Genomic DNA, 12,909 nt, shown 5'->3' on the forward strand with positions numbered 1-12,909 from the left:
CCGCGGCCTGCGCGTTGTATCCCTCCTGTGTGACCGCAGCCTGCGCGTCGTATCCGTGCTGTGTGACCGCGGCCTGTGCATCGTATCCGTGCCGTGTGACCGCGGCCTGCGCATCGTATCCCTCCTGTGTGACCGCGGCCTGCGCATCGTATCCGTGCCGTGTGACCGCGGCCTGCGCATCGTATCCCTCCCGTGTGACCGCGGCCTGCGCATCGTATCCGTGCCGTGTGACCGCGGCCTGCGCGTTGTATCCCTCCTGTGTGACCGCGGCCTGCGCGTCGTATCCGTGCTGTGTGACCGCGGCCTGCGCGTCGTATCCCTCCCGTGTGACCGCGGCCTGCGCGTCGTATCCGTGCCGCGTGACCGCGGCCTGCGCGTCGTATCCGTGTGACCGCGGCCTGCGCGTCGTATCCGTGCCGTGTGACCGCGGCCTGCGCGTCGTATCCGTGCCGTGTGACCGCGGCCTGCGCGTCGTATCCGTGCCGTGTGACCGCGGCCTGCGCGTCGTATCCGTGCCGTGTGACCGCGGCCTGCGCGTCGTATCCGTGTGACCGCGGCCTGCGCGTCGTATCCGTGTGACCGCGGCCTGCGCGTCGTATCCGTGCCGTGTGACCGCGGCCTGCGCGTCGTATCCGTGTGACCGCGGCCTGCGCGTCGTATCCGTGCCGTGTGACCGTGGCCTGCGCGTCGTATCCCTCCCGTGTGACCGCGGCCTGCGCGTCGTATCTGTGCCGTGTGACCGCGGCCTGCGCGTCGTATCCGTGCCGTGTGACCGCGGCCTGCGCGTCGGATCCGTGCCGTGTGACCGCGGCCTGCGCGTCGGATCCGTGCCGTGTGACCGCGGCCTGCGCTTCGTATCCGTGCCGTGTGACCGCGGCCTGCGCGTCGTATCCCTCCTGTGTGACCGCGGCCTGCGCGTCGTATCCCTCCTGTGTGACCGCGGCCTGCGCATCGTATCCGTGCCATGTGACCGCGGCCTGCGCATCGTATCCCTCCTGTGTGACCGCGGCCTGCGCATCGTATCCGTGCCGTGTGACCGCGGCCTGCGCATCGTATCCCTCCTGTGTGACCGCAGCCTGCGCGTCGTATCCGTGCTGTGTGACCGCGGCCTGCGCATCGTATCCCTCCCGTGTGACCGCGGCCTGCGCATCGTATCCCTCCCGTGTGACCGCGGCCTGCGCGTCGTATCCGTGCCGCGTGACCGCGGCCTGCGCGTCGTATCCGTGTGACCGCGGCCTGCGCGTCGTATCCGTGCCGTGTGACCGCGGCCTGCGCGTCGTATCCGTGCCGTGTGACCGCGGCCTGCGCGTCGTATCCGTGTGACCGCGGCCTGCGCGTCGTATCCGTGCCGTGTGACCGCGGCCTGCGCGTCGTATCCGTGTGACCGCGGCCTGCGCGTCGTATCCGTGTGACCGCGGCCTGCGCGTCGTATCCGTGTGACCGCGGCCTGCGCGTCGTATCCGTGCCGTGTGACCGTGGCCTGCGCGTCGTATCCCTCCCGTGTGACCGCGGCCTGCGCGTCGTATCCGTGCCGTGTGACCGCGGCCTGCGCGTCGTATCCGTGCCGTGTGACCGCGGCCTGCGCGTCGTATCCGTGCCGTGTGACCGCGGCCTGCGCGTCGGATCCGTGCCGTGTGACCGCGGCCTGCGCTTCGTATCCGTGCCGTGTGACCGCGGCCTGCGCATCGTATCCCTCCTGTGTGACCGCGGCCTGCGCATCGTATCCCTCCCGTGTGACCGCGGCCTGTGCGTCGTATCCGTGCCGCGTGACCGCGGCCTGCGCGTCGTATCCGTGTGACCGCGGCCTGCGCGTCGTATCCGTGCCATGTGACCGCGGCCTGCGCGTCGTATCCATGCCATGTGACCGCGGCCTGCGCGTCGTATCCGTGCCGTGTGACCGCGGCCTGCGCGTCGTATCCGTGTGACCGCGGCCTGCGCGTCGTATCCGTGTGACCGCGGCCTGCGCGTCGTATCCGTGCCGTGTGACCGCGGCCTGCGCGTCGTATCCGTGCCGTGTGACCGCGGCCTGCGCGTCGTATCCGTGCCGTGTGACCGCGGCCTGCGCGTCGTATCCGTGCCGTGTGACCGTGGCCTGCGCGTCGTATCCCTCCCGTGTGACCGCGGCCTGCGCGTCGTATCCGTGCCGTGTGACCGCGGCCTGCGCGTCGGATCCGTGCCGTGTGACCGCGGCCTGCGCGTCGGATCCGTGCCGTGTGACCGCGGCCTGCGCTTCGTATCCGTGCCGTGTGACCGCGGCCTGCGCATCGTATCCCTCCTGTGTGACCGCGGCCTGCGCATCGTATCCGTGCCGTGTGACCGCGGCCTGCGCATCGTATCCCTCCTGTGTGACCGCGGCCTGCGCATCGTATCCGTGCCGTGTGACCGCGGCCTGCGCGTTGTATCCCTCCTGTGTGACCGCAGCCTGCGCGTCGTATCCGTGCTGTGTGACCGCGGCCTGCGCATCGTATCCCTCCCGTGTGACCGCGGCCTGCGCATCGTATCCCTCCCGTGTGACCGCGGCCTGCGCGTCGTATCCGTGCCGCGTGACCGCGGCCTGCGCGTCGTATCCGTGTGACCGCGGCCTGCGCGTCGTATCCGTGTGACCGCGGCCTGCGCGTCGTATCCGTGTGACCGCGGCCTGCGCATCGTATCCGTGTGACCGCGGCCTGCGCGTCGTATCCGTGTGACCGCGGCCTGCGCGTCGTATCCGTGTGACCGCGGCCTGCGCGTCGTATCCGTGTGACCGCGGCCTGCGCGTCGTATCCGCGCCGTGTGACCGCGGCCTGCGCGTCGTATCCGCGCCGTGTGACCGCGGCCTGCGCATCGTATCCGTGCCGTGTGACCGCGGCCTGCGCATCGTATCCCTCCTGTGTGACCGCGGCCTGCGCATAGTATCCGTGCCGTGTGACCGCGGCCTGCGCGTTGTATCCCTCCTGTGTGACCGCAGCCTGCGCGTCGTATCCGTGCCGTGTGACCGCGGCCTGCGCATCGTATCCGTGCCGTGTGACCGCGGCCTGCGCATCGTATCCCTCCCGTGTGACCGCGGCCTGCGCGTCGTATCCGTGCCGTGTGACCGCGGCCTGCGCGTCGTATCCGTGCCGTGTGACCGTGGCCTGCGCGTCGTATCCGTGCCGTGTGACCGTGGCCTGCGCGTCGTATCCCTCCCGTGTGACCGCGGCCTGCGCGTCGGATCCGTGCCGTGTGACCGCGGCCTGCGCGTCGGATCCGTGCCGTGTGACCGCGGCCTGCGCGTCGGATCCGTGCCGTGTGACCGCGGCCTGCGCGTCGTATCCCTCCTGTGTGACCGCGGCCTGCGCGTCGTATCCCTCCTGTGTGACCGCGGCCTGCGCGTCGTATCCCTCCTGTGTGACCGCGGCCTGCGCGTCGTATCCCTCCTGTGTGACCGCGGCCTGCGCGTCGTATCCCTCCTGTGTGACCGCGGCCTGCGCGTCGTATCCCTCCTGTGTGACCGCGGCCTGCGCGTCGTATCCCTCCTGTGTGACCGCGGCCTGCGCGTCGTATCCGTGTGACCGCGGCCTGCGCATCGTATCCGTGTGACCGCGGCCTGCGCATCGTATCCGTGTGACCGCGGCCTGCGCGTCGTATCCGCGCCGTGTGACCGCGGCCTGCGCGTCGTATCCGCGCCGTGTGACCGCGGCCTGCGCGTCGGATCCGTGCCGTGTGACCGCGGCCTGCGCGTTGTATCCCTCCTGTGTGACCGCGGCCTGCGCGTCGTATCCCTCCTGTGTGACCGCGGCCTGCGCGTTGTATCCCTCCTGTGTGACCGCAGCCTGCGCGTCGTATCCGTGCTGTGTGACCGCGGCCTGTGCATCGTATCCGTGCCGTGTGACCGCGGCCTGCGCATCGTATCCCTCCTGTGTGACCGCGGCCTGCGCATCGTATCCGTGCCGTGTGACCGCGGCCTGCGCATCGTATCCCTCCCGTGTGACCGCGGCCTGCGCATCGTATCCGTGCCGTGTGACCGCGGCCTGCGCGTTGTATCCCTCCTGTGTGACCGCGGCCTGCGCGTCGTATCCGTGCCGTGTGACCGCGGCCTGCGCGTCGTATCCCTCCCGTGTGACCGCGGCCTGCGCGTCGTATCCGTGCCGCGTGACCGCGGCCTGCGCGTCGTATCCGTGTGACCGCGGCCTGCGCGTCGTATCCGTGCCGTGTGACCGCGGCCTGCGCGTCGTATCCGTGCCGTGTGACCGCGGCCTGCGCGTCGTATCCGTGCCGTGTGACCGCGGCCTGCGCGTCGTATCCGTGCCGTGTGACCGCGGCCTGCGCGTCGTATCCGTGTGACCGCGGCCTGCGCGTCGTATCCGTGCCGTGTGACCGCGGCCTGCGCGTCGTATCCGTGTGACCGCGGCCTGCGCGTCGTATCCGTGCCGTGTGACCGTGGCCTGCGCGTCGTATCCGTGTGACCGCGGCCTGCGCGTCGTATCCGTGCCGTGTGACCGTGGCCTGCGCGTCGTATCCCTCCCGTGTGACCGCGGCCTGCGCGTCGTATCCGTGCCGTGTGACCGCGGCCTGCGCGTCGTATCCGTGCCGTGTGACCGCGGCCTGCGCGTCGTATCCGTGCCGTGTGACCGCGGCCTGCGCGTCGGATCCGTGCCGTGTGACCGCGGCCTGCGCTTCGTATCCGTGCCGTGTGACCGCGGCCTGCGCGTCGTATCCCTCCTGTGTGACCGCGGCCTGCGCATCGTATCCCTCCTGTGTGACCGCGGCCTGCGCATCGTATCCGTGCCATGTGACCGCGGCCTGCGCATCGTATCCCTCCTGTGTGACCGCGGCCTGCGCATCGTATCCGTGCCGTGTGACCGCGGCCTGCGCATCGTATCTGTGTGACCGCGGCCTGCGCATCGTATCCGTGTGACCGCGGCCTGCGCGTCGTATCCGCGCCGTGTGACCGCGGCCTGCGCGTCGTATCCGCGCCGTGTGACCGCGGCCTGCGCGTCGGATCCGTGCCGTGTGACCGCGGCCTGCGCATCGTATCCCTCCTGTGTGACCGCGGCCTGCGCGTTGTATCCCTCCTGTGTGACCGCAGCCTGCGCGTCGTATCCGTGCTGTGTGACCGCGGCCTGCGCATCGTATCCGTGCCGTGTGACCGCGGCCTGCGCATCGTATCCCTCCCGTGTGACCGCGGCCTGCGCATCGTATCCGTGCCGTGTGACCGCGGCCTGCGCGTTGTATCCCTCCTGTGTGACCGCGGCCTGCGCGTCGTATCCGTGCTGTGTGACCGCGGCCTGCGCGTCGTATCCCTCCCGTGTGACCGCGGCCTGCGCGTCGTATCCGTGCCGCGTGACCGCGGCCTGCGCGTCGTATCCGTGTGACCGCGGCCTGCGCGTCGTATCCGTGCCGTGTGACCGCGGCCTGCGCGTCGTATCCGTGCCGTGTGACCGCGGCCTGCGCGTCGTATCCGTGCCGTGTGACCGCGGCCTGCGCGTCGTATCCGTGCCGTGTGACCGCGGCCTGCGCGTCGTATCCGTGTGACCGCGGCCTGCGCGTCGTATCCGTGTGACCGCGGCCTGCGCGTCGTATCCGTGCCGTGTGACCGCGGCCTGCGCGTCGTATCCGTGTGACCGCGGCCTGCGCGTCGTATCCGTGCCGTGTGACCGTGGCCTGCGCGTCGTATCCCTCCCGTGTGACCGCGGCCTGCACGTCGTATCCGTGCCGTGTGACCGCGGCCTGCGCGTCGTATCCGTGCCGTGTGACCGCGGCCTGCGCGTCGGATCCGTGCCGTGTGACCGCGGCCTGCGCTTCGTATCCGTGCCGTGTGACCGCGGCCTGCGCGTCGTATCCCTCCTGTGTGACCGCGGCCTGCGCATCGTATCCCTCCTGTGTGACCGCGGCCTGCGCATCGTATCCGTGCCATGTGACCGCGGCCTGCGCATCGTATCCCTCCTGTGTGACCGCGGCCTGCGCATCGTATCCGTGCCGTGTGACCGCGGCCTGCGCATCGTATCCGTGTGACCGCGGCCTGCGCATCGTATCCGTGTGACCGCGGCCTGCGCGTCGGATCCGTGCCGTGTGACCGCGGCCTGCGCGTCGGATCCGTGCCGTGTGACCGCGGCCTGCGCATCGTATCCCTCCTGTGTGACCGCGGCCTGCGCATCGTATCCCTCCTGTGTGACCGCGGCCTGCGCGTTGTATCCCTCCTGTGTGACCGCGGCCTGCGCGTTGTATCCCTCCTGTGTGACCGCAGCCTGCGCGTCGTATCCGTGCTGTGTGACCGCGGCCTGTGCATCGTATCCGTGCCGTGTGACCGCGGCCTGCGCATCGTATCCCTCCTGTGTGACCGCGGCCTGCGCATCGTATCCGTGCCGTGTGACCGCGGCCTGCGCATCGTATCCCTCCCGTGTGACCGCGGCCTGCGCATCGTATCCGTGCCGTGTGACCGCGGCCTGCGCGTTGTATCCCTCCTGTGTGACCGCGGCCTGCGCGTCGTATCCGTGCTGTGTGACCGCGGCCTGCGCGTCGTATCCCTCCCGTGTGACCGCGGCCTGCGCGTCGTATCCGTGCCGCGTGACCGCGGCCTGCGCGTCGTATCCGTGTGACCGCGGCCTGCGCGTCGTATCCGTGCCGTGTGACCGCGGCCTGCGCGTCGTATCCGTGCCGTGTGACCGCGGCCTGCGCGTCGTATCCGTGCCGTGTGACCGCGGCCTGCGCGTCGTATCCGTGCCGTGTGACCGCGGCCTGCGCGTCGTATCCGTGCCGTGTGACCGCGGCCTGCGCGTCGTATCCGTGTGACCGCGGCCTGCGCGTCGTATCCGTGTGACCGCGGCCTGCGCGTCGTATCCGTGCCGTGTGACCGCGGCCTGCGCGTCGTATCCGTGTGACCGCGGCCTGCGCGTCGTATCCGTGCCGTGTGACCGTGGCCTGCGCGTCGTATCCCTCCCGTGTGACCGCGGCCTGCGCGTCGTATCTGTGCCGTGTGACCGCGGCCTGCGCGTCGTATCCGTGCCGTGTGACCGCGGCCTGCGCGTCGGATCCGTGCCGTGTGACCGCGGCCTGCGCGTCGGATCCGTGCCGTGTGACCGCGGCCTGCGCTTCGTATCCGTGCCGTGTGACCGCGGCCTGCGCGTCGTATCCCTCCTGTGTGACCGCGGCCTGCGCGTCGTATCCCTCCTGTGTGACCGCGGCCTGCGCATCGTATCCGTGCCATGTGACCGCGGCCTGCGCATCGTATCCCTCCTGTGTGACCGCGGCCTGCGCATCGTATCCGTGCCGTGTGACCGCGGCCTGCGCATCGTATCCCTCCTGTGTGACCGCAGCCTGCGCGTCGTATCCGTGCTGTGTGACCGCGGCCTGCGCATCGTATCCCTCCCGTGTGACCGCGGCCTGCGCATCGTATCCCTCCCGTGTGACCGCGGCCTGCGCGTCGTATCCGTGCCGCGTGACCGCGGCCTGCGCGTCGTATCCGTGTGACCGCGGCCTGCGCGTCGTATCCGTGCCGTGTGACCGCGGCCTGCGCGTCGTATCCGTGCCGTGTGACCGCGGCCTGCGCGTCGTATCCGTGCCGTGTGACCGCGGCCTGCGCGTCGTATCCGTGTGACCGCGGCCTGCGCGTCGTATCCGTGTGACCGCGGCCTGCGCGTCGTATCCGTGTGACCGCGGCCTGCGCGTCGTATCCGTGCCGTGTGACCGCGGCCTGCGCGTCGTATCCGTGCCGTGTGACCGCGGCCTGCGCGTCGTATCCGTGCCGTGTGACCGCGGCCTGCGCGTCGTATCCGTGCCGTGTGACCGTGGCCTGCGCGTCGTATCCGTGCCGTGTGACCGTGGCCTGCGCGTCGTATCCGTGCCGTGTGACCGCGGCCTGCGCGTCGTATCCCTGCCGTGTGACCGCGGCCTGCGCGTCGTATCCCTGCCGTGTGACCGCGACCTGCGCGTCGTATCCGTGCCGTGTGACCGCGGCCTGCGCGTCGTATCCGTGCCGTGTGACCGCGGCCTGCGCGTCGTATCCTTGCCGTGTGACCGCGGCCTGCGCGTCGTATCTGTGCCGTGTGACCGCGGCCTGTGCGTCGTATCCGTCCCTTGTGATCGCAGCCCGAGGGGCTTCTACACCGCAGGACAAACACTGCAGATTTTTACTTTGTTTCAAATACGGATATGCTGTGGACATTCTCCTACGTGTAAACACATCGAGCTGTGAGGCTCGGCCCGCTATCGCGCTCGCCAACATGTGATTTGCCTACAGAAACGCCTCGCAACACTTCAGGGAAGTAGCGATCCTCCGCCACGGCTTTTAGCAGAAGATTGCGGAGTGTTTTCCATTGTTTTGAATGGGAAACTTGTATCTCCATTCCAGTATCTGGCACCACGATAACCCCCAGACCGCACGCCGGCTGCCTTGGGGTCACACTGGACTCTGACCTCTCCTTTAACCCCCACATCCAATCTCTGGCCCAAACATGCCACATGCACCTCAGACATATTGCTAAAGTTCGTCCGTTCCTCACCACGGACACGCTGAAGATACTCGTCGCCCTCATCCACTCCTGATTTGACTTCTGCAACTCGCTACTCATCGGCCTCCCCCGCTCCAGACTCGCTCCACTCCAATCCATACTAAATGCAGCATCTACACTCATTTTCCTATCCAGCCATTTCTCAGACAATTCTGCATTATGCCAGTCGCTGCATCGGCTGCCCATCCACTGCAGAACTCAATTTAAACTCACACACCCACAAAGCTCTCCATGGCGCCGCGCCACCATACATCACCTCCCTCCTGTCCATACACCACCCAGCCCGCTCACTCCGATCAGCTAATACGCTCAGACTAAACACCTCTAATATGAACCTCACATGCTCGCCTACAGGACTTCACCAGAGCAGCCCCCATCCTCTGGAATGCTCTACCCCAAGGCATCAAGACGATTCCCATGCACAAAATTTCAGATGCGCCTTAAAAACGCACCTCTTCAGGGAGGCATCCCAAATCTCCTGACCTAGTCCTCCTGCCCCTCCCTGTGGCTCCCCACACTTTCCACCCTGCTTATTGCATACGACCTCTTCCCCGTTTGCTTCCTAAGAACTGATTTTCATATGTAATTTCCGTACTGTGTATGTTCCCCCCATACCTGGTTTCCCCCCATCCTTGTATCTCCTGTATCACCCCTACCGCATTTGTTTCAAACTGATTGTATATCACATGTAGTTGTTGTATTGTCTGTGTTCTTCCGTGCTTGAAAGTGCTGTGGAATAAGTTGGCGCTATACAAATAAAGATATTAACCCATTAAGGACCAGCCACTGTATATATACGGCGGCTGGTGCTGGGCTTAAAGGACCACCGATTGTAAAAATACGGCGGTGCTCTAAGTCTCCTTCCTCTGCAATCAGTCAGAGGCAGATACGGGTTATCAGCTGTTAGTGACAGCTGATACCCTGGAGCAGAAGGCAGGAGGGGTTTTTAACCCTTCCTGCCTTCTGCTTCCCCGATGTACAGTGCTCAATGAGCACTGTCGGGGCAAAGTGAAAGTAAGAAGTTCTTTCACTACGGGAGCCTCGGGGGGTCATGTGACCTCCCGGGATTCCCTGCTACTGCAGAGCTGGAGGGTCAGACTTAGACCCTGGCAGCTCTGCAGGTGACTAATGTCACCACAGGGGTTGCTTTCCCCTGTAACTGAGGGTCCTATGGACTGCCCAGCTACAGTGGGAAAATGTCAAATAAAGTTAAAAAAAAAAAAAAAGTGAGTGTCCCCCAGAGGTCTTATATGACGTCATGGGGGACACAGATAGTAAAAAACACAATTACATACATCAGTAAAACAAAATAACAGAATAAAACAACAATACATACAAAAGAAAGAGAATAACACAAAGCAGACGCCAACAAAAACCGTCGCCGTATGCGCCCTGTAAACCAAAACCATACATACTATATATCAAAACGTCCGAAATAAATAGAGGAACCCATTTCCTTACTTTATTTTAGTGTAAATATAAAAATAATTTTTTTAAAAACTATAAATGTTAAAAAAATCATTTTTTTAAGCATTTTACCCCCAATAAAACTAAAAAACGGAAAAAAAATCAGTGAAAAAGATATTAAAAAAATAGTCCAATATGTCACGGGAAAAAAAACGCAGCAAAAATAATTTTGGTAGCTAAAGGAAAAAAAATGGAGCGGTAAAATCGCCACATGGGTAAAATCCCTAAAAAGTGTCTGGTCCTTAAGGTACAAAACAACCTGGTCCTTAAGGGGTTAAAGACTATTATTGTATCGCACACCATGCAATGCTTTGCCCGCCCCATTGAAGACAATGGGCAATACGTTCTGAAGGAATGCCCAAAGATAGGGCATCGACCTAGTGATAGTGGCTTAAGGCTTCTTTCCCACGAGTGTATGTCGGCCTGCTGTTTTCACGGCTGCCCAATATTTACGCTGTGACCTGATGCATTGAATTCCAATGCATCAGATCACATGGCCGTATTCTTGTGACTTAAAAGCAGCCGGCCAATATAGCACCGGGCGTTTTTATGTTGTGTAACTATGTTTTGGGCCGGAATACATCGGCTGCTGCGTGGGCTCCTATGGGAGCCCATGACAATGGACAGGTGGGAGGGAGTTTAGCAGCTACCAGGCCATGCCCCTTTCCCTTCCTAGGCTCACCTTTGCTCTCCTCCCCACTCGCTCTTTGCAATGGAAGGGGATAGGGTGGAGCCAAGCGCTGCTCTGTCCTGCCTCCTCCCATTGCTGGCTGTGGACAAGGGACAGGGCGGAGCCTAGCCCCACCCCCTCCTGCTGTTCACACAAACAAATGAGGGAATCTCACAAAAGAACCTCATACATGCAAGCACCACCAAAGCAGAACATGCATGACTGCAAACACCAGGGTTCTGAGAGGGAATAAATAAATGACCAGCACCCTCCAGCAAGAGGAGCCGGTATTTATATGCAGCAGGCAGGTGGTGATTGGCTGGCTGGAGAACTCCACACTGTCAGTCAGCCAAATCAACCACACCTGCAGTAGTGTGTTCCTGGAAGCACATAGTACCAAAATACCAAGATGTCACAAGATGACACAGACTTTGCGAAAAACAAAATTTGTGTCAATCTCAAAACATTTGGCTCTGGCTGTAGATAACCCAGGATCCATTATTCACAATAGGTGATTCTCTCAGCTCACCTCATCCCCCTCTCTGCACAATGACTTCGGCATAGGTCACAGAACATGTTTTGAACCACGGACGGATTAGGAACCCAAAGTGGCCGTGGAAAAACTTATAAAATTGCTCCATGTTGTACAGTAGGTGCGCCAACTAGCTGTAAGGGGGAAAAATATAAGTAGGCAAGGGCCAGTAGACTGTCAACGACAGCCTGTGAGAAGCCTGTGCTGTGTGCATACCTCACCGTAGCAAATTTTCTATGAAGCACAGAACATGTTCAAACAGGAGGTATATATTAAGAGGGTATTCTTATCTCCCCTTTTCATGGGAAAACGGTGTGCCATGTTCCGACCATGTTTTAGAAAGAATCGAGCACTTCATCTAAGTTCTGTTTCTACAGCTCTCACTGAAGTGAGTGCAAGTTACAGAAACGCTGTGGTACGCTGTCTCTGTGGCTCCCATTCACTTCAATAAAAACTATAGAAACAAGACTGAACGAAGCTTTTGGCTCTTTTCATAGGCTATGGCCAGTAACCATTGCAGCGGTTTCCCATTCCGGGTATGAAAAGGACTTAAGTGCCTTTTACATGGGCTGATAATATTATCAGTGTTAAGACTGAAGCTCTGTTAAACTCCATTTTGTCTTGTCTCATACAACACTAATTATGAACTTTAGCCCAATTGTGTTTTTCACCTTAGCCCGGAACCACATGCTGAAAAACAGCGCTCTACGGTGAGAACTTATCTTGCTAATTTGATCTGTGCTTCCTGGTTGATTTTTTTTTTCTCCAGATCTGATGGTAGGTGTACATGCTTCCTTGTAAGTAAGACCTCAAATCATTAAGAACCAAGATGGGCTGATATGTTGCTTAAGTGGGAAGGTATTTGCTTGGCTGTTGGTATTTGTTTATATGTACTATTCCTAGTCTGGCTATTGTAGAAGGTAGCGCAGAGATACAGGCAATTATAAGCCGTGGAGCCCCTTTACTGACCTTTAAATAGGTACAACCTTTGGGTTGCAAGAAGCCTAGGTAGAACAGGACTAACTTTCAATAGTAGCTCCTGGGGAAATCCTCTTTTGTAAAAGAAGGGAAAAATAGAGGCAGGAGAAATAAGAGGGGACGGAAGTATAGTGCACCAAGGACAGACAATATGGGAAATGTACATGGCAAGAGTATGCCTATATGGAAAACAGCCAAAGAAATAGTGGAGGAGAGGGAAGGTAAACAAGCTGTGGGAAAAGGATGTAGTAAGCTGTTGAGAAAAGCAGGTGTCTGGGAGGAGGGAGCCTTAGACCAGCAAACTTGGGAGAGGTTTAGAGGCAATCACAGAGGCTGGGTGAAAGATAATGGACTAGGACATATGTTAAACAGTTGGATCAAGACAAGTATAGACACAGCAGGAATGGGCTATCAGGAGAAGGATTTCAAGGGATGTATGTATTATGCACCCCCTGACAATGCACACCGGACACTACCTCCCTACCCCAATCCCTCTGCCTCAAACAGACCTGAGGGTTGGACTTGTAGGGTGTGTGGTCAACAGAATCCAGACAACAGGGACACTTGTTTGACTTGTAGTGCTGCTCGCTCAGGAGTCATGCCAGGAATTTACCCCGTAGTAACACGCAGTCAAGTAATAGCAGAGGGAGGGGCGGACAGTTCTGATCTCCATAATGCTTCCTCCTCTTCAGGGAACGAGGGACGGCACTTGAGGGAGTCATGCGGGTGTCCATGGCGGAGCACAGACCCTGGACTCCCCAGGAGCTCATGTCACATTGCCAGACCGATGATAT

Source organism: Eleutherodactylus coqui, chromosome 7, assembly GCF_035609145.1.
Source record: "Eleutherodactylus coqui strain aEleCoq1 chromosome 7, aEleCoq1.hap1, whole genome shotgun sequence".
Lineage (NCBI taxonomy): Eukaryota > Metazoa > Chordata > Amphibia > Anura > Eleutherodactylidae > Eleutherodactylus > Eleutherodactylus coqui.